This window comes from Calypte anna, chromosome W (genome assembly GCF_003957555.1).
Source record: "Calypte anna isolate BGI_N300 chromosome W, bCalAnn1_v1.p, whole genome shotgun sequence".
Classification (NCBI taxonomy): domain Eukaryota; kingdom Metazoa; phylum Chordata; class Aves; order Apodiformes; family Trochilidae; genus Calypte; species Calypte anna.
In genome coordinates this window covers 11146412-11168638 of record NC_044276.1, presented here as the reverse complement: position 1 = coordinate 11168638, position 22227 = coordinate 11146412, and the positions used below count along the sequence as shown (strand labels likewise).

The 22227-nt window shown below is 47.5% G+C and overlaps 1 long non-coding RNA gene across 1 annotated transcript; it reads right to left on the bottom strand.

Moving 5' to 3' along the window:
* Positions 1-624: 624 nt before the first annotated feature.
* On the bottom strand, positions 625-21922 carry LOC115600153. The gene is made up of 4 exons (XR_003988831.1): positions 21487-21922; positions 8343-8347; positions 3507-3515; positions 625-635 (listed from the first exon to the last, which is right to left on the bottom strand). It is a non-coding gene; the product is annotated as an uncharacterized LOC115600153 (long non-coding RNA).
* Between the last annotated feature and the right edge of the window lie 305 nt (positions 21923-22227).

The window sequence follows — 22227 nt, the reverse complement described above, 5'->3', positions numbered from 1 at the left end:
CTTCATGTGATCGTTTAGATGTTGATTATGGGATCCCTCGTCTATATCTTGATTGTTGATTGTGCTATTCTGTTGCACTGCTAAGCAGATGAACTTAACTTCTGGTATTTTAACACAGATGCTAAAAGATGTTGAGAGTTTCAGACATGCAGTTTTACAATATCGTGCTGCCACTGACATTTTATTGTTAGCTTTTAGGTTATGTTTGTGAAGACTTGGATGTAGTTTATTTGCATAAATTTATCTGATCATTCAGAGTCAATTCACAACCGAAAACGATTGATTAAGATAACATGAAAAAAATTAACTGTTGCATATACTGGGTTAAATGAATGGTTAAATCATTTAAGGATATGGGGATAGCTTAGAGATTTTTTCCCACACATTTCTTCTGTGAAATCCCACAGATCCTCACCCTCTCCTGCTCACACTCCTACCTCAGGGAACTTGGGCTTCTTGTCATCAGTGTTTGTTTAGCATTTGTGTGTTTTGTTTTTATAGTGGTGTCCTATGTGGACATCTTCAGGGCTGTGCTGAGGATCCCCTCTGAGCAGGGACAGCACAAAGCCTTTTCCATGTGCCTCCCTCACCTTACTGTGGTCTCCCTTTTTTTCAGCACAGCCATCTTTGCCTACCTGAAGCCCCTCTCCATCTCCTCCCCATCCCTGGACCTGGTGATGGCGTTTCTGTACTCGGTGGTTCCTCCAGCAGTGAACCCCCTCATCTACAGCATGAGGAACCAAGAGCTCAAGGGCTGGCATCCCCAGCTGCACTTCGGGCCATTCTTTCTAGCCCAAGCTTTTTCCCTCTGTAAAGAAAAGCTCCACCATTCCCAGACCAGCCCTTCTGGAACTTCCAGGACTAGGACTTAGGAGAGGTGTTCCAGACCTCTGATAATTTTCATAGCCCTGCTCTGAACCCACGCCAACCGGTCCATACCTCTCACAGTTTAACACTGGCCCGACAATTAAATTCAATGACATATGGTCTCTATTAATCCCCCTCCCCTCCTTGATAAAGAAAGGAGAGAGAATAAGGGAGAGAGACTTATGGGTTGGAAACTAAACTAGACAGCTTTAGTGAAACAGTAATGAGAAAAAGAAAAAAAAATACTATATATACACAAATATACAGGAAAATTGATACTTCCCCCCTTTCTTCCAGTTGCTCTCACATCAACACTGAGGCTGCAGGGCAGCCCTGGGAAAGTCCAGGCTGGGCTCCTGGACTCAGCAGAAGTCGGGAACTGGAGGTAGGAACACAGAGATTCAGGCTGGTATGGATCAGGACCACAGGCAGACAAACAGAGAAAATCCTCTCAGGATACTGAAGCAAACAGGAACAGATGAAGAAGGGGAGGAAGGGAAGGGGTTTGACCCTCGTGATCCCTCACATTTATGCTGAGTATGACATGTATGGGATGGAATACCCTGTTTGGTCAGTTTTGGTCATTTATCTTGTCTGTTCCTCATTAAAAGTGGATTGTAGGTGTGACCTTCTTTCTCCTTTTCTCTTTCTGGAGCACAAGATGTTCAGAACCGAGCAGCAGCCTTGGCTCTGCAGATCATACTCCAGCAGTAACTATAAACATGGAGTTTTATCAGTCCTAGAAGCAGACATTGACTGAGAAACTTGCTGTTAATTTCAGCAAGTGCAGCTACTTGTAAGAGACTTATCTGAAAACAAAATTGCAAGAGAGAAAATTAGCTTTATCCTGGCCCAAACCAGGACATTCCTCCCCTTATTCCATAACACTGGTGTCATGCTCCGGTCATTACTTTCACTTATCCCTAAATATGCTCCTACACAAATTATTATTCTCTATATATACTAAAACCTACAAAGTAATTTAGTCAATGATTGCAGATGTTCATCTATTGTAGAAGATTATAAAAACAGGAAGCAATTGTCACAGTTCATGTCCATGGTCCACAAGGTGAAGGTTGTAGAAGGCTGAAGGTTCAAGGAAGTTACTGGATGCCAGTTCTGGTTTCATCACCATAACATTATCCTGAAAAACAGTCATATAACACTGTTAATTTATGCAACAATTCACAAAACAGCAATTAATGTTGAGCATGAATTCACACTCTCCAAAATTCCATGCTCTACTGACTGAGCTAATCAAGCACAAATAAGGTATTCTCACCCAGTGTTAGATTCCCCTGTAGTACACATTGTACTTCTCCATCTTCTATCATCACCCACCAAGTGTGTCCAGGCCTTTGAGCAAAAGCAACCCCACAAATGGGTTTACCTTTTCCTGAGGAAGGAAAAACCTAAACTGTTTTTCTCAGCAGATTCTTTTCATGCACCACAGGCACTCTGCCCCCAAAGGTGGAAGGTCTGACTGAGCAGGACCAGCTCGATTGATGGAAGCCCTGATGATAACTAACCAGTTGGCTTGTGCCATGTGCTTGTCCCAGTTTTTAAAGGTTCCACCACCCATTGCCTTTAAGGTACTTTTTAACAGTCCATTATACCTATATATCGAAATAAGATGGAGTGGTGGACACTCTAGTGGACTCAGCCCAGAATGAAAGAGTGGTAACATTTCCCAAATTAAAACTCAGTGTGTAATTATCAACAAAATTCTTTATCTCTGTATGAAACACTGAACCAAGTATCACGCTGTATATCAGTATTCAAGACCATATCACAACTGCAGTTTTCAAGCAGCTCTTACCACAGAGCAACACGAATCCCAGCTATATAAGCACAGATACATACCTGAATACCAAAGTTACAGCAACTTTAATTTCCAACCCTGTGAAATTTCCATCGGAAAAAGTTTTATTCCCACTCAGCAGAGCCATCTTCATATTCTCGTGCTGTTTTAATCACATCACCCACAGTTGGTTCCATTTCTCCAGGAACCCATAACATTACTGATAGTGTATGGTTAAATGGGGAGGGTGCAGCATGCACAAACCTTTGCAACATAGGTTTAGGACATGGCATGTGATAAGGATCTACAGTTTCATCATGGGTATAGATCACATCTCGTACAGCCAATTCTTTCAAATACCTGATAGCTTGTCCAAGTGTGGGTGCTTTGACCTGTGGGCAGTCTATTTCCTCTTTATAGGGATATTTCCTATGTGTATGAAATGTGTATCCTATGTGTATCTCCTAGGTGTATGAAACACCACTGTGCCATGTACCACACTGTTGAAGACCATATCACAACTATAGTTCGTAAGGAGCTCTTATTAAGAATGAACCACAGAGCAACACTAATCCCTGCTAAAAAGCCACAGATCACATACTCTGAGTACCAAAGGTACAGCATGATTGGTTTGATTTCCAACCCTGTGAAATTTCCAAAGAAATAGTTCCTGTTCATCGGATCCATCTGGGTATCCTCCCACTGAAGTAAAAATTCAAACTTTTCATATAAATGAGTTGAAATGTGAACTCAGCTTGAGCTAATAAGCTTAAGCCCCACGTGGGTCGCCAATAAATCTGTCAGGGTTAAACACTGGGTCTGTAATTAACCGAATGACAGAAGCTCTCTATTAATGCCCCTCCCATCCCTGATAAAGAAAGGAGAGAGAATAAGGGAGAGAGACTGATCGGTTGGAAACTAAACTACACAGCTTTAATGAAACATTATTGATTAAAAGGAAAAATTACTAAATATATACAAATACATAGAAAAATGGTACCATGATTTTCCCCCCTCACCCCCACAAGTGTCACGTCACCACCAAGGCTTCAGGGCAGCCCTTGGAAAGTCCAGGCTGGACTCCTGGGGTCAGCAGGCCTGGTTTAATCCCAGATCTGTTGTAGTTGTGATGGTGGGGTGATCATTGCCATCTTGAGTACCTCCCTCCTTGTCCTTCAGTTTAAAGCCTTTTAAAAACATTTTAAAGAAGGAGCTGCAGGCATGGACAGTGTAGGACAGCCTGCAGGAGAGGTGGCCACGGGCTCTGGAAGGCTGAAAGGCCCAACAGGACCAACGGCTTTGTCACCTCAGACCTGGCAGCTGCCTCCACCACCAAGGTCTGACAGGAGTAATTTTGTCCTGAGGCTCTGGACTTTCTTTCCCCTTCTGGGGGAGGTCAGAATGTGTCACATTTTTTTTTGATTACTCGTTTTCATACTTCTCTGTCCCCAGGAAGAGTCCCGACTCAAAAGTGAGGGATGGGCTCTACCTTCCCATTGACTATAGTTCAGAGTTTGTCCTCAATGCTTCATTAATAAACAAATAACGAAAAACCCTTGGATTCAGAGCCACCTTTACAGATCCTTTGCCTCCCAGCAATCATGGCCTCCAGTGATCTGCTCTAACAAGGCCATGGGGAGGTTCTGGAAGCAATGGCCCTCAGTGAGGCCAATCAATGCTTCAAGGTACTTTCAGGTTCCATTCTGACTTCTGGAGCACTTTGTTCATTCATCTCTCAGCACCTGAGGATCATGGACTCAGCACCAAACACACCCTGGGGCTCATTGAAATACAGAGAGCAATAAAGGGTCATGGCTCTCCATGAGATATTCTTCACATCATCAAGATTTGTACAGCTAACTGGAGAGCTTTTCACACTGTAGTAAAGGAGGAAAATTTGATACTGTGCTTAATGAAAACTATTTGTAGCACTTTTGGGGTTTTTGATTTATGCTATTTTTTAAATTATATTTTAAAAGATTGTAGAGAAACAAGATAAACCAGGTGCCTCGAGTTGCCAAAGAGTGGGTGTGAGTCCACCTGTGCCTGGTTAGGACAGGCCCCCTATTACCAGGGGGCCAATAAAGGTGGGACACACACCCACCGAGAGAAGCTCACTCTGGTGTGAGGCAATGAAGAAGCCAGCAGCTTGTCGAGCCTTAGGAACAAGAAAGGCTCCTCCTGCTACATTTGGTGGAGAATGCCAGCAACATACAGACGTCTAAAGAAGCAGCAGTGTGAGGAGCTGGCAACAGGAACATTCTCCCTGATTTGAAAAAAGTGCCTGGGCTAACACTCTCCCTGAAAGGTATGACCAGCATCTCTTTGGATTGGAAACCCCTGAGCAGAGGGAAGCCAAGATAAGGATTCTCTTTTTGGAAACCCCTGAGCAGAGGGCAGCCAGGAGGAATGAATCCCATGAGGAAGGGTTAAAACCCGTGTATGGAATCCCATGAGGAAGGGTTAAATCCTGTAATCCCATGAGGAACCAGAAATCCATGAGGAACCAGCAAGCTCTTTGGAAACCCCTGAGCAGAGGGAAGCCAAGATAAGAGCAGATACAGGAGGGAGAAGAACATCTCAAGTCGGAAAGGCAGAGATTTTGTGAAAAGTGCCTGGGCTGACATTGAACGGTTTGCCTAGGCTGTATGTTTGTAAGCTAGGGTTAAATCCCGTAGGCTATAAGTGTATGTTTGTGTCAGTTGAAGAAAAAAATGTGTAAAAATCCTGTATCCTGTATGTTTAAGTTTAAATCCTGTAATCAGTGTTGTGTCAGTCTTAAGATAGGGTTAAATCCCGTAAGCTATAAGTGTATGTTTGTAAGCTAGGGTTAAATCCCGTAAGCTATAAGTGTGTCCTGTAATCAGTGTTAAAATTTTTGTAAGCTAGGGCAAACCGGGAAAGCTTTGCTGTATAACAAAGTGTTAAATCCGGTGAGGGGAAAAAAAAAAAAAAAGGGGGGGGGAAATGTAGAGAAACAAGATAAACCAGGTGCCTCCAGTTGCAGAGTGGGTGTGAGTCCACCTGTGCCTGGTTAGGACAGGCCCCCTATTACCAGGGGGCAAATAAATGTAGGACACACACCCACCGAAAGAAGCTCACTCTGGTGTGAGGCAATGAAGAGGCCAGCAGCTCGTCGAGCCTCAGGAACAAGAAAGGCTCCTCCCGCTACAAAAGATCATCTCATAATTTTCAGTTTAGAGAAGAGGTGACAGAAGTTCCCTGAGGGCTGACACTGTGTGGGCAACTTTACTTCTCACCTCCCCAGCCCCACCATTTCTGTCATGTCCCACCTGGGACTTCCATCCCTGGTCCTTGCATCAGACTTCTCCTCTCCTCTCTGCAGCTGGAAGTTACAGCTCCACTGCACCACCTCCCACCTGCTCTCTTTAGAGAACTGACTGCACATGGGCACAGCAGGAGTTTTCCTTTGTGCAAGCCAAGAAAAGTCAAACAGAGAAAGTGAAGAAGAATCTGAGGAGAAACGGCTTAGAGAGACAGATGGGAAAAGAGAGCTGTGATCATCATGACAGAGGTGGCTAAAGAGAGAATCAGGCTGCTGAAAGACAGGCGAGCTTTGAACAACCTGCTGCTCAAAGCAGCAGCCCAGGGGAGAGGCATCTGAATAAACAAAGAGCAGGAGAAGGGGACAATTGGAGAGGAATGGGAATGGCCTTTGTCTGCACAGTCTGTGTCTGGAAAGGTGACTTTAGAAATGGTCCCTGTATCACCACCACCACCAGGCAGAAGTTTCTGTTGAGGCTCTGCATTTGGTTTGCTCCTTGACCCTTCTTGGGGTAGTAGGGAGGTGTTCATTTTTCCTATAGTTTTTATTGCACATCTTCACACCCCACTGCCCCCAGGAAAAGTCCTGACCTGCAAGTGAGGGATGGAATCTGATTTCCCATTGCCTGGGGTTCAGAGTTTGGCCTGACTGATCCATAAAATACATAAATAAATAAATACATAAACACACAAACAAATAAATATCTGTGGCTTCAGAACCACCTTTACAGAACCTTTTCCTCCCTGCAATTATGGCCTCCAGTGACCTTCTAAAACAAGTATCTGTGGAGGCTTTGTCAGTAATGGGACCGAATGGGGCCAACGAATACTTGAAGATAATTTGGGTGTTGCGAAACCAACCTCTCTGTAGGGATCGATGCCTCAAGGTCTAACTAGGTGTAGCAGTTTAGACTTGTGAGTTGCGCTCTAAGTCTATCACTCAGGTAGTGGAACTAGCAAGATCGGACCGTGGCTCAAAGAGCTACCAGCCTCTCTTGTGACTAGCCCAAGAGTGAGCTAGTCTGTGGGTGTGAGCCTCACCTTTTATTGGCCCCCTGCTCTTGCACATGCTCAATAGGGGGCCTGCCCTAACTGGGCACAGGTGGATTTGATACCAGCTCACACCCACTTCTCGGTAATCAGAGGCATTTGATTGCTTTGTTCCACTACATTTCCCCCCCCCCCTTTTTTTTTTTTTTTTTTTTTGTGAATAAACTATACAGCAAAAGTGCTAATCCCTCTCACCTCTTTTTTTTTTTTTTTTTTTTGTTAGGGGGGGGCACCACCAACAGTTAAAAAGAGTCATGTAATATCTAGGCAAATTTGTCCGGATTAATTAATTCGACCTGCTGGATGCTGCACCGTTGTTCTTTAAAGGTCTGTTTGTGGCAGGGCGTGTCCACTTACTGGGTACCCAGAGAGGTCCGGAGTCTGTTGAGACACAGCTATAACCTCTCCCGGTAAACAGTAGTGGTTTGGGCCCTGCCCACTGGCCTGTAGATGGGGCTTTGTAATGAATCTGGACGTCCGGCATACGGTTGATCTTCTGGGACGAGTAGTGTTGCAGCACAGGGGGTTGTTGTGAGTCACGGCTTGGGCTAAGAAAATTTAGCGTAAACAGTACCTTGCCAAGCCGCATCTGCGGGTCCATCTCTTTGCTGTCTTTCTGTTTTTGCAAGTACGTCTTCAGGGTGCGATTAGCTCTTTCTACTATCGTCTGGCCTGAAGATGAGTGGGGGATTCCTGTGATGTGTTTTACCCCCCAAGTAGCAAAAAATTGTTTGACTTTCCTGCCTGTATAGGCGGGTGCATTGTCGGTTTTTACTACTTGGGGGACCCCCATGACAGCGAAGCAATTAGTTAGATGACGGACCACATGTAACGCTTTTTCCCCCATTTGAGCTGTTGCCCAGAGCATGCCCGAAAAGGTATCAATCGTGACATGAACATATTTCAGACGTCCACATTCTGAGACGTGGGTGACATCCATCTGCCAGATTTCTCCCACTTGCAGTCTGCGTGGGTTGACTCCCATTCACAGGGCTGGGCCAAATTGCGCGCATTGGGGGCACGCTCTAACAATCCCTTTCGCATCTTCCCACGGAATGGAAAACATGCGCTTCAATGCCTTGGCATTCTGATGGAATAGAGAGTGGCTGTTTTGAGCCTTTGCGAACTGACGGACGGGATTCTGGAATCCTAGGCTGACCAGGGAGTCAGCCTTTGCATTTCCTTCACCCAGTCCCAGAGAGGTTTTATGGCTTCTGATGTGTAGTATGCAGCATGGTTCCGTTCGAATTTTTAGCACACGTTGTAGCGTAAGGAAGAGTTCCCATAGCCGCTTATTTTGTACCGGCTTGATAATAGCAGCCTCGATACGGTTCGCAACTCCGACTGCATATTGCGAGTCGGAGACAATGTTAAGGGGAGCCTGTCGCCATTGCGTTAGGGCCCAGATAATAGCCAGCAATTCCAGAGTCCGTAGATTATCTTCCGCAGTGCCCGGAATCAGGTGTTGTTTCCACCGACCCTTATCCTGCCATACGCAGGCGGCCGTTTTCGACCTCTTTCCAGCATCGGTGAAAACTGTGATGCCAGGCACTGGGCACTCTGAAACGATCGGACGCTCAATCCAATGAAGCTGGCTGATGGTCTGTAAACGCTTATGTGTTGGGCCTCCATGGCGGACTTCCCCGGAATATCCGAATAGAGCAAGTTGTAGAGGCACGGAGCGTTGCAGTAGCCAGTCAAAGTCGATTGTTTTTATGGGGATGCTGATCCATCCCGGCTCTTGACCGTCTACCTCCAGGCAACGCTGCCGTCCCTTACGTATCAAGAATGCTATTATCTCAGTCTGTTGCCATATACCTTTCTGCGGCGTGTGCGATGGAAATAGCCATTCCAAGATGGCTATGGAGCCTGGTCTCAGGGAGCTCTGATTGCGTTTTCGGTTATCGTTGTTGCAGTTGTCCTTTTGCCAGTTAAAGTCTTGTAATAACAGCGCGAATGGGAATGATGGGTGATTACATATCCAGATGCCGATGGGTTGTGTGGCATCTCGCCGATCCGCATAGCCGGTTGCCAGTTTACGGACGACCTGTTTTAACGCATTAGTGTGGCTATCTGTCCAGTTCACTAACGCATTTGGATGCGTGCCCCGCAACAATGACAAAAAGGGGTGGATGTCTGCGTTGGTGAGGCCTACAATGGGTCGAACCCATTGGAGCTCACCCACTAGCTTTTGGGCATTGTTCAATATTTTAACCAAACTTATTACCTCCAGTTTCTGTGGTCTCACCATGGCGTGGGTAACTTTCCACCCTAAGTAGCTCCAGGGCGATTGGGTCTGCACTTTTTCCGGAGCAACTATTAGTCCCTTCGTCTTCAGTCGGTTGGTCAGGATTTGACTGAAGTCGTCAGGGAGCGGGGCTTCTTGGCAGAATAGTATGTCGTCCATGTAATGGTATGTTAGTGTATTTGGCATTTTGTCGTGGATCGGCGATAGCGCCCATGCCACATACATTTGGCATAATGTCGGAGAGTTTTTCATCCCCTGTGGCAGCACTACCCATTCATACCTCTTTGCAGGTTCACTTTTGTTGATGGAAGGGATGGTGAATGCGAAGTGCGCTGTATCTTCTGGATGTAAGGGAATATTGAAGAAACAGTCTTTGAGGTCAATGACCAGAAGGTGCCAGCCTCTTGGTAGCATTGTAAGTAATGGTAACCCAGGTTGGAGGGCGCCCATGGGCCACATCTGGTTATTGACCTTTCGTAAACCCTGTATTAATCGCCATTTTCCTGATTTTTTCGGAACAACAAAGATAGGTGTGTTCCAAGGACTGAGTGATGGCTGGATGTGTCCTGCATCCAGCTGTTCTTTTACTAGTCTGTTAGCAATTTGTAGCCGCTCTTTTGGTAGAGGCCACTGCTCTACCCAGACGGGGGTGTCTGATTTCCATTTCAGTCTGGGGGTTGGTGGCACTACTGCAGTGGCCCTTACTGAAAATTTTGAAGAGATCGGGTGGGCTCAGGGATGGAGAGGACGGCTCCTAGCTGACTCATTACTTCTCTGCAGATCAGCCCTCCTAGTTGCCCTGGCAATGACAATACATAGGGATGCACGGTTACCTTCTGTCCTTCAGGAAACTGTAGTTGCACTGGTTCTAGGGCCTGAAGGGGGGTGGAACCACCACCTACTCCCTGGACGGCATCATGGGCAGTGACAAGTTTCCAGTGACGAGGCCATACGTTGAGGTTGATGATTGTGACATCAGCCCCCGTGTCCATCATCACGGAAAGTGTCTTTGCCTCTTTTCCGGCGATCATCTTCACGACAATAATGGGCCTGGTCTTCATCTGTTGCACTAAGTTTACTAGAGTGCCTCCAGATGATCCAAAGCCCGACCGCCTCGTGCCGTGGGGACGTTCTTTCCCAAATTCATTTTTGGGAGGAGGACCAATTGTGCTATCCGGGTTCCCGCTTTGATTATCAGGGGAGGCGTCAACGTGAAACACGCGATCATTATCTCCCCTGTAGAATCCACGTCTATAACCCCTGGGAACACAATAAGTCCTGCGACTCCTGTAGATGAACATCCCATTAACAAGGCTCCTATCGTGCTGTTTTCCTGATGTATAGGTCCGTGTATTCCCGTCGGTAACCGGTAAATCTGAGTAGTCGTCAATGTAATGTCTATTGCACAGGGCACATCGATGCCCAAGCTTCCCCTTGTGGCTGGGGCGGGAAGCCGTTGTATAGCGCTGGCCCGGCTACTTGTGTCGTGGCGCAGGGGCCTTGCGCGCTGCGTCTGCCGTTTTTTGCGAATCTGCAAGCCCGGTTGTTATGATTATCTCTTTGGCAGCGGTCGCACCACACTGTAGCCGAGCAGTCTCTCGTCAAGTGGCCTGTTGTCCCACACCGGAAGCAGACGGGGGTGGATTTCCTTGGTCGGTTTCTCCTTTTGAACCGATTACCCCTTCCGTCCAGCCTCTGTGCCACCGCTGCGAGGAGCTTCTGTGTGGGTTCCAGAGCGGCAGCGAAGGCACTGGCCATTCCTTGATGCTGCTGCGTCTGGGTGGCCCTGGAAGCTACCTCTAGCATGTCCGAAACGCCAGCTGTCTTCGGTAGTGTGGAAAACAGTGACTTCATTTTCGGATTTGCGTTTTCAAACGCCAGCAATTTAAACATTGATTCCCTTTGCTCAGCTCCCAGCTCGGACTGAGCTGTGACGGACTGCCAGAGCCTATCGACAAAGTGTTGGTATGGCTCATTCATCCCTTGTTTAACAGCAGTAAAGGAAAGGGAGTGGAGTGGGCTCGGGAACCACGTTAAATGCTTGGCGGGCCAAATACGCCACGATGTGATGGAGCACAGTCGGGAACTGGAGTTGTACTTGAACGTCCGCAAACCATCCCGCGCCCGTGAGCATCTCGCCGGTTGTCCCTGACAATGGGTCACCGGGTGCTCGAGGGCGGGTTGCCTCTGCTTGGGCCAGGCGTTCCCACTCTTTAAGCCAAACAATCTGTTGGGAGGGGGTGAGAAGATACCTGGCCAAATTTCGGCAATCGTGGGGATAGTTGGTGTCCGCGGTGAACAACCAGTCCAGGACGGCCTGACCACTCTCCGATTTTAACCCCCCCTCTCTCAGGGTCTTCTTGGCTTGTTGTAGAGTTTTCCAGCTATGTTGTTCGAATATAGGCGGCCCATTGTTATCATATATGACGGGGCAAGCAACAGTGCTGGCCTCCCATTCCCCTTCGAGGATGGCATCTCAGATGATTCCGGACCATCTTCCGGGTCGGGGTTTACCAGCACCCTTGATGCTAGGGTTGGTCTGCCTCGATAACAGTGGGGCTGGAATATCTTCTTCATCGTCAGGGAGGGTGGGTGGGTCTCGATATTTGCGGAAAGACGAGTATTGCTCCATGTCTGTCACCCTTTTTTCCAAAGATCTCACGGCCTGATTTGTTTGATCCAGGAGAGCTTTTATTTTTTCCTCTAGGCCGACGGTTGCAGCTGATGGGGTGGCCGCTTCTTTCCCATGCTCATTTTCTGAGCTGGGAGGTGACAGTAAGGGCAGTTTCAAGCAGCTGGGGCCACCCATCTCGGAGGCATGGGGCGTCGGCATCTTCTTCAGAGGAGGTACTTCTTTATCTTCCTCCGGCCCGATGTCCGAGAGGAATTCAGCTATGGTATGATGCACTTTTCCTCTCATGCCCTTGATGCCAAGGCTGTTGTCCCTTAAAACTAGGAACGCCTTTTGGGCTTTTTCATTCTCGGCAGGTAATGGAGGTGCTGTCAGGACTACACCGGGTTCTGCCTCAGGTGGTGGTGTTTTAGTATCGAAGCTAGCGTTCGGCGGGAGTGCTTCAACAGTGGTGATGGCAGCCTTCGCCTCAGCTTTTATTTCTTTTAGGCTTTTGATCACCACTCCCCAGACACCATCTAACCCGGTTATGTTTTTCCTCACTTCTTGAGTATGGAGGCTTCCCAACAGGTCACCGACCTCATGCCAGAGTTCCCGTGCGGCTGCAGTAACCGGGAAGGAGGAGACAGGGGTGCTTGCTGAAAGTCCCATCTTCTTTTTCTTCTCCTTTTCTTGGTTGATCAGTAGTATCGAAGTAAGGGTAACGGGTCTTCTTACCGGAGAACTCAGATCTTCTGTTAATTGTAGTTTGCGCTAGGTCGGATCCCTTTTTCTGGTTTTGTCGGAGCACGGGCTAGACCAAAGTCTATGCCCGCATTCTCCACCAGATGTTGCAAGACGAACCTTTCTATAGGGATCGATGCCTCAAGGTCTAATTAGGTGTAGCAGTTTAGACTTGTGAGTTGTGCTCTAAGTCTGTCACTCATGTAGTGAAACTAGCAAGATCGGACCGTGGCTCAAAGAGCTACCAGCTTCTCTCATGACTAGCCCAAGAGTGAGCTAGTCTGTGGGTGTGAGCCTCACCTTTTATTGGCCCCTTGGTCTTGCACATGCTCAATAGGGGGCCTGCCCTAACTGGGCACAGGTGGATTTGATACCGGCTCACACCCACTTCTCGGTAATCATAGAATCATAGAATTAGCCGGGTTGGAAGGGACCTCAGAGATCATCTAGTCCAACCCTTGACCCACCGGAGCAGTTGCTAGACCATGGCACTGGGTGCCTCATCCAGTCTTTTTTTAAATGTCTCCAGGGTCGGAGAATCTACCACCTCACCGGGCAGTCCATTCCATAGCCTAATCACCCTCTCCGTGAAGAAATTCTTTCTAATACCTAACCTAAACCTCCCCTGGCACAACTTAAGACTGTGTCCTCTTGTCTTGTTGAAGGTCATCTGTGAAAAGAGTCCAGTTCCCACCTCGCTACAGTCTTCTTTCAGGTAGTTGTAGACAGCAATGAGGTCTCCCCTGAGCCTCCTCTTATTCAGGCTGAACAGCCCCAGCTCTCTGAGCCTCTCCTCATAGGGCCTGTGCTCGAGTCCCTTCACCAGACTGGTTGCCCTCCTTTGGACCTCTTCCAGGACCTCTACATCCTTCTTAAACTGAGGGGCCCAGAACTGGACACAGTACTCGAGGTGTGGCCTCACCAGGGCTGAGTACAGGGGAAGAATCACCTCCCTGGACCTGCTGGTGACGCTGTTTCTGATACAGGCCAGGATGCCATTGGCCTTCTTAGCCACCTGGGCACACTGCTGGCTCATGTTCAGTTTCTTGTCAATGCAGACTCCCAGGTCCCTTTCTGCCTGGCTGCTCTCCAGCCACTCTGTCCCCAGCCTGTAGCGCTGCATGGGGTTGTTGTGGCCAAAGTGCAGGACCCGGCACTTGGCCGTGTTAAACCTCATCCCGTTGGAATCGGCCCAGCTCTCTAGTCTGTCCAGGTCCCTCTGCAGAGCCCTCCTGCCTTCGAGTTGGTCCACACTTCCTCCCAGCTTGGTGTCATCTGCGAATTTGCTGATGATGGACTCAATCCCTTCGTCTAAGTCGTCGATAAAGATATTGAACAGAACTGGGCCCAATACTGATCCCTGGGGGACACCACTAGTGACCGGCCGCCAACTGGATGCAGCCCCGTTCACCACCACTCTCTGGGCCTGGCCCTCCAGCCAGTTCCTAACCCAGCACAGGGTGCTCCTGTCCAAGCTGTGGGCTGACAGCTTTTTCAGGAGAATGCTATGGGGGACGGTGTCAAAGGCTTTGCTGAAATCCAGGTAGACCACATCCACCGCCTTCCCCTCATCCACCAGACGGGTCACCTGATCATAAAAGGAGATCAGGTTGGTCAGGCAGGACCTGCCCTTCCTAAACCCGTGCTGGCTGGGTCTGATCCCTTGCCCATCCTGCAGGTGCTGTGTGATTGCACTGAGGATGATCTGCTCCATAAACCCTGCCAGGCACTGAGGTCAGGCTGACGGGCCTGTAGTTTCCCGGGTCATCCTTCCGGCCCTTTTGTGGATTGGCGTGACATTCGCCAACTTCCAATCATCTGGGATGTCCCCCGTGAGCCAGGACTGTTGGTAGATGATAGAGAGAGGCTTGGCGAGCTCTTCTGCCAGCTCCCTCATCACTCTTGGGTGGATCCCATCCGGTCCCATAGACTTGTGGGGGTCCAAGCAGCTCAAGAGGTCACTGACTGTGTCCTTCAATATTACAGGGGGGCTGTTTAGATTTTTATCGCCTTCTATAGGCTCCAGAAGCCTGCTGTCAACAGGATAACCTGTCTTTCTGTTGAAAACTGAGGTAAAGAAGGTGTTAAATACCTCAGCCTTTTCCTCATCTTTGATAACTATATTCCCACCCATGTCCAGTACAGAATGAATATTTTCCTTGCCTCTTCTTTTGCTATTGATGTATCTGTAGAAGGATTTCTTATTGTCCTTCACAGAGGTAGCAAGATTCAGTTCATGTTGTGCTTTTGTCTCTCTGATTTTCTTTCTACATGACCTGACTATATTCCTAAATTCCTCTTGAGAAGTTAGCCCTTTTTTCCATAATTGATAGGCCCTCTTCTTAATCCTAATTTCTTTCAGAGTCTCCCAGTTCAGCCAGACTGGTTGCCTTCCCCGCCGGCTCGCCTTCAGGGACTCTGGGACAGCCTGTTCCTGTGCTTTCAGAATATGCTCTTTGAAGTATGTCCATCCCTCCTGGACCCCTCTGTTTTCAAGGGCTGTTTCCCAGGGTATACTCTGAACTAGTCTTTTGAATAGTCCAAAATCTGCTCTCCGGAAGTCCAACACAGAGGTTTTACTGACAACCCTCCTTGTATCCCTGAGTATTGAAAACTCTAGTATTTCGTGGTCACTAAGTCCCAGTCGTCCATCAACCACCACATCTCCCACCAGCCCCTCTCTGTTTGTGAAAAGAAGGTCAAGTGGGGCTCCGTCCCTGGTGGGCTCATTTACTAGTTGGAGCAGGAAATTATCTTCAATGCACTCTAGGAATCTCCTAGACTGCCTCCTCTCTGCGGTGTGGAGTTCCCAGCAGATGTCTGGCAAGTTGAAGTCACCTACGAGAATAAGGGATGATGATTTTGAAACATCCTCCAGTTGCTTGTAGAATATTTCGTCGACCTCATCATTCTGATTGGGTGGTCTGTAACAGACTCCCATCACGATATCGGCCTTGATGACCTTCCCACTGATTCTAACCCACAGGCATTCTTGCCCTATTATTGGTGGTCTCAACTTCTACAGTGTTGAGAGATTCTCTAACATATAGGGCTACCCCTCCACCTCTCCTACCCTGCCTGTCCCTTCTGAAGAGCCTGTATATTAGGTTGGTTGTAGGGGGTAGGGCTATGTTTGTAAGGTTCGCTAGTAATCATCATGTTGCTATGAGTGGGAAGAGGTTGGAGGCCTCGGGCGAGAAGTAGAATGCGGCTGTGGGTTCGTTCATAATTTGTGTTGGCTAGACAGAATAGTATTGAGGAAGTCAGTCCATGGGAGATTATTAATGTTATTGCTCCTGAGAATGACCAGTGGGTTTGGATTATGCTTGCAGCGATAACTAAACCTATGTGGCTGACAGAGGAGTAGGCGATGAGTGATTTAGGTCTGTTTGTCGTAGACAGATGGAGCTGGTTATTAGGGCTCCTCATAGGGCTAGTGCGAGGAATGGGTAGCACAGGGTGTTTGGGATGGGGCCTGTTAGTAGAGTGACTCGTATGATGCCGTACCCGCCGAGTTTGAGAAGGAGGGCGGCAAGTAGCATGGAGCCTGCAATGGGGGCTTCTACATGGGCTTTTGGTAGTCATAAGTGGAGGCCGTATAGGGGGGCTTTTACTATAAATGCTGTTAGGAGGGCTAAAGTTTGATAGTAGGTTGTTCATGAGTTGGGGGTTAGGGCGGGGGGATGAAGTTCAAGGATTGTGAGGTGAAGCGTTCCGATTTGCGCTTGGAGGTGTAGGATTGCCACTAATAGGGGGAGGGAGCTAATTAGGGTGTAGAATAGGAGGTAGATGCCAGCACTTAGGCGCTCTGGTTGGTTTCCCCAGCGTGTGATGAGGATTAGGGTGGGGATTAGTGTGGCTTCGAATGAGATGTAGAATAGGGTTAGTTCTGTGGTTGAGAAGGCCAGGATGATGAATGGTTGGATTATGATGAGTGATGTGATGAAGATTCGTTTTCGGGCAGGGGGTTCATGTTGTAGGTGGTTTTGGCTTGCTAGGATTATTAGTGGGAGAAGTCAGCATGACAGGACTATTAATGGGGCGGAGGTTTGATCGATTCCAGTTCATTGGGTGAGGTTTTTGTATGGGTAGTATGAGGGTAGAATTCACTGGAGGCTTAGAGTAGCAATTGCGAAGCTGTATACAGTGGTGTTGATTCATAGAAGTTTTTGTGGGGATAGAAGGGCTATGGGGAGGAGTATTACTGTTGGTAGGATGATTTTTAGCATTGTAGGAGGTTTAGGTTGTGTAGGTGGTCGGAGCCGTGGGTTCGTGTAGAGGCAACTAGTATTGCTAGGCCTGTGCCTGCTTCGCAGGCTGAGAATGCAAGTATTAAGATTGGCAGGAGGGTGGAGGATGTCATTAGGTTTTCGGCTGGTCATATGGATAATGCGATGTACATGGATAGTATTATGCTTTCTAGGCATAGAAGAGCAGAGACCAGGTGGGTTCGGTGGAATGCTAGTCCTAGTGTGCTTAAGGTGAATGCTGAGTAGAAGCTTAGGTGTATTAGTGACATTAAGAAGGTCATAGGGCTAAGCTATGATTTGCTGAGTTGAAATCAGCTGTCTTGGGTTAGACTAACTTTCTTTTTATTCTGCTCATTCTAGTCCCCCTTGGGTTCATTCATAGACTAGCCCTAGGGTGAGTAAGAGGGTAATGATGAAGGTTCAGGTTAAGGTGGTGGTGGGAGATTGGAGTTGTATTGCTCAAGGGAGGGGGAGGAGAAGGGCGATTTCAAGGTCGAACAGGAGGAATAGGATGGCTACTCAGGAAGAATCGGACTGAGAAGGGAAGTCGAGCGGAGCCTAGTGGGTCAAATCCGCACTCGTATGGTGATAATTTTTCTGAATCTGGTGTGATTTGAGCGAGTCAGAAGTTTAATGTGATCAGGATGGTGGTGAGTGTTAGTGATAGGGCGAGTATGAATGTAATTATGTTAATTGCTCTTCTCTGGGGTTAAACCAGATTTTAGAGATTGGAAGTCAATTGTAATAGATATACTAGAAGAGCAGGATCCTCATCAGTAGATAGTTATGTAGAGGAACAATCAGATGACATCTACGAAGTGTCCAGTATCATGCTGCTGCTTCAAAGCCAAAGTGGTGGTTGGACGTGAAGTGGAACTTGATTAGGCGTAGGAGGCAGACAAGTAGGAAGGAGGATCCGATGATTACGTGTAATCCGTGGAATCCTGTAGCGACGAAGAATGTGGAGCCGTATACGCCGTCGGCAATTGAGAATGGGGCTTCGTGGTATTCTATTGCTTGTAGCGCTGTGAAGTATAATCCTAGGAGGACTGTTAGGGTTAGAGCTTGGGTTGCTTGTTTTTGGTACCCCTCTGTGATGCTATGGTGGGCTCATGTTACAGTGACGCCGGAGGCTAATAGAATGGTTGTGTTTAGCAGTGGCACGTCTATAGGATTGAGGGGTTGGATGCCTGTGGGGGGCCACTGTCCTCCTAGTTCTGGAGTAGGGGCTAGGCTTGAGTGGAAGAATGCTCAGAAGATGCCTAGGAAGAAGAAGGCTTCGGATGCGATGAACAGGATTATCCCGTATCGAAGTCCTTTTTGGACTGTTGGAGTGTGGTGGCCTTGGAACGTCCCTTCTCGTACGATGTCTCGTCATCATTGGAGTATCACTAGAAGGGTGGATAGGAGGCCTAGAGAAAGGAGGTTTGCGGAGTTTGTGATGAAATCATATGAATGAGCCCTGAGGTAGTGAGTAGGGCGGCGGCTGCTCCAAAGAGGGTCATGGGCTTTGGGTCTACTATATGGTAGGAGTGTGCTTGGTGGGCCATTAGATATTTCTTGTAGATAGAGGCTTAGTAGCAGTACGAATACGTAGGCTTGGATTATAGCTACGGCTACTTCTAGGATGGTTAGAAGAAGTAGTACGCAGGCAGTTAGGAGGGAGATAGCGGGTAATGATGGAAAATAGAACTGCAGTAGCTGTTGAAATGAGGTTGGATCAGTAAGTGTCCTGCTGTTAGGTTGGCTGTGAGTCGTACTCCTAAAGCTAGGGGGCGAATTAGGAGGCTGGTAGTTTCGATTATGATTAGGGCTGGGATTAGTGGTGTAGGGGTTCCTTCGGGCAGGAGGTGGCCTAGGGAGGCGGATGGTTGGTTTCGGAGGCCTGTGAGGAGGGTTGCTAGTCATAGTGGGAATGCTAGTGCTAGGTTCATGATAGTTGTGTGGTTGGGGTGAATGTATATGGGAGTAGTCCTAGTAGGTTAATTGAAAGAAGGAAGATTATTAATGATGATAGGATAAGGGCTCACTTGTGGCCTTTTTTGTTCAGTGGAATTATTAGTTGCTTTGTGATTATGTAGATAAATCATGATTGCAAGGTGGATACTCGGTTGGTAATCCATCGGTTGCGGGGGGAGGGGAATAGTAGGGTTGGGAATAGTAGTGAGATAAGAATTAATGGGATTCCTAGTAGATATGGGCTTATAAATTGGTCGAGAAGCTTAGGTTCATGGTCAGGATCATGATGGGGTTTTGTGTTTGTTGAGGCTTTTTCTGAGGGGGTGTTGGTGGGTGTAAATGATAAGAGTTTGGGTTGGATGATTAGTGAGAAAGTTAATCATGATGCGATTATAATGAATAGTCATGGGTTTGGTTAGTTGGGGCATGTCATTAGGGAGGCTTGGCAGTCCTCTTTCTCTAGGCTTAAAAGGCTAGTGCTGTTGCATAGCTTCCTAGTGGTTAGGATGATAGGAGGGATGATCAGCTCTCAAAGTGCGGAAGGGGAGTTGATTCTACTACAATTTGGTATATAGCTGTGATTGGCTCCACAGATTTCTGAGCATTGGCCATAGAAAATGCCCGGCCGTATGTGGCGATAAATGATGTCTGGTTAAGTCGTCCTGGGATGGCGTCGGTTTTTAACCTAGGGTTGGGACTGCTCAGGATGTAGTACGTCGGCTAGCAGTAACGATGATGCGGATTGGTGATTCTATTGGGATGACAACTCGGTGGTCTACTTCTAGTAGGCGGAAGTGGCCTAGTGGTAGTTCTGTTGTTGGATTATGTATGAGTCGAATGTTAGGTCTTTGAAGTCTGTGTATTCGTAGGATCAGTATCATTGGTGCCCAATGGCTTTTAATGTGAGGTCTGGCTCGTCGATCTTGTCTATTATGTACAAGATTTGTAGGGATGGGAGGGCAGTAGGATGAGGACGATAGCTGCAGGATTGTTCAAATCAATTCTACTTCTTGGGCATCTACGGTGTTTGAAGAGAGTTTTTCTATTAGTATAAGGGTTAGCAAGTATAATACTAGGCTGCAGATTGCTAGGCGACTATAAGAGCATGGTCGTGAAATTCAACGAGTTCTTCTATGATTGGGGATGAAGCGTCTTGGAATCCTAATTGGGAGTGGTGGCCATATGTAAGATGTACAGGGTTTTCATCTGTGATTTAGCCTTGACAAGGCTATGTAATGGTTTTACTAACATCTTATAAGAAAGAAGCATAGGTGGTTTAATGCGGCTGGCTTGAAACCAGTGTATGAGGGTTCGACTCCTTCCTTTCTTGGACTTGGACGAAGGCGGGTTCCTCGAAGGTGTGGTACGGAGGGGGGCAGCCATGGATTCATTCAATGTTGGTGGCTGTTAGTTCTGGTTGAAGGACTTTTCGTTTTGAAGCTAGGGCCTCTCAGATAATGAATTATTAGCATGATTACAGCTGTTATTGAAATGAGTGAGCCGATAGAGGATAGAGTATTTCATAGGGTGTAGGCGTCTGGGTAGTCTGAGTATCGTCGAGGCATGCCAGCTAAGCCTAGGAAGTGTTGTGGGAAGAAGGTTAGGTTTACGCCTGTGAACATTACTCCAAAGTGGGCTTTGGCTCAATGGGGTGCAGTGTAAAATCCTGTGAATAGGGGGAATCAGTGGGTAAATCCGGCTAGAATTGCAAATACGGCACCCATGGAGAGCACATAGTGGAAGTGGGCTACTACGTAGTATGTGTCATGTAATGCAATGTCTAGAGAAGAGTTTGCTAAAACTACTCCAGTGAGCCCTCCTACTGTGAATAGGAAAATGAATCCCAGGGCTCATAGTATTGGTGGGTCCCACTTGATTGTCCCCGCCGTGTAGCCGTGGCGAGTCAGCTAAAGACTTTATTCCAGTTGGGATGGCAATAATTATTGTGGCAGATGTGAAGTATGCTCGTGTGTCTACGTCTATGCCTACGGTGAATAATGTGGTGAGCTCATACGATAAAGCCTAAGAATCCGATGGATAGTAATGGCCCATACTATGCCTATGTAGCCGAACGGCTCCTTTTTGCCCACGTAGTAGGCTACTACGTGGGAGATAATTCCGAATCCTGGGAGGATTAGAATGTACACTTCAGGGTGGCCGAAGAATCAGAATAAAGTTGTTGATAAAGGATGGGATCTCCTCCCCCAGCGGGGTCGAAAAATGTAGTGTTTAGGTTTTGGTCTGTGAGTAGTATGGTAATTCCAGCGGCAAGTACTGGGAGTGAGAGAAGGAGTAGGACGGCAGTAATAAGGACAGATCAAACGAATAGGGGGGTTTGGTATTGTGATAGGGCGGGTGGTTTTATATTGATTGCGGTGGTAATGAAGTTAATTGCCCCTAGGATTGATGAGATGCCTGAAAGGTGTAAGGAGAAGATGGCTAAGGTCTACTGATGCTCCTGCGTGGGCTAGGTTGCCGGCCAGAGGGGGGTATACGGTTCATCCTGTACCTGCGCCTGCTTCTACAGTAGAGGAAGCAAAGGAGTAAGAGGAATGACGGCGGTAGGAGTCAGAAGCTTATGTTATTTATACGTGGGAATGCTATAATCGGGGGCCCCAATTATGAGGGGAATTAATCAGTTTCCCAAAGCCTCCGATTATAATTGTATGACTATGAAGAAGATTATTACGAAGGCAATGGGCAGTGACGATCACATTGTAAATTTGATCGTCCCCTAGGAGGGTGCCTGGTTGGCCGAGTTCTGCTCGGATTAGCCAGGCTTAGGGAGGTTCCAACTATTCCAGCCCATGCTCCGAAGAATTAGGTACAGGGTGCCCAATGTCTTTGTGATTAGTTGAAAATAATCATCGGTTAATGAAAGTCACAGGTAAGATGGCTGAGTGTTATAGGCATTAGGCTGTAGTCCTTTTTACAGAGGTTTGATTCCTCTTCTTATCGACCCTGTAGTGAAGTTCACGGTGAGTTGCAAACTCATTAATGTGCATTGAGTGTGCACTGGGGTCTGAGTAGATTGAAGCTCGCTGGTTTGGGTGCCTAGCTGTTAACTAGGAGTATGTGGGATCGAGGCCCCATCAATCTAGGTCAAGGCTCTGGCTTAATTAAAGTGCCGAGTTGCATTCAGGAGATGCAGGTTAGTGGCCTGCGAGTCTTATCAGAAACTAAGAGGGTCTAACTCTTGTTTAAGGCTTTGAAGGCCTTCGGTTTGTGGATTATCCTAAGTTTCTTAGATGGAGGCGAGGACTATTGGGGATAGTGGGAGTAAGAGGGTTGACAAGGAGGAGAGTGTAGCGATTAGGGTGCTTTGTGGGTTTGTTAGTGTGCCATTGTTTTATATGGTTTGTGGGGTTTGGTGGAAGAGTGATTGTTGAGTAATAGGCTTAGTCGGAGGTAG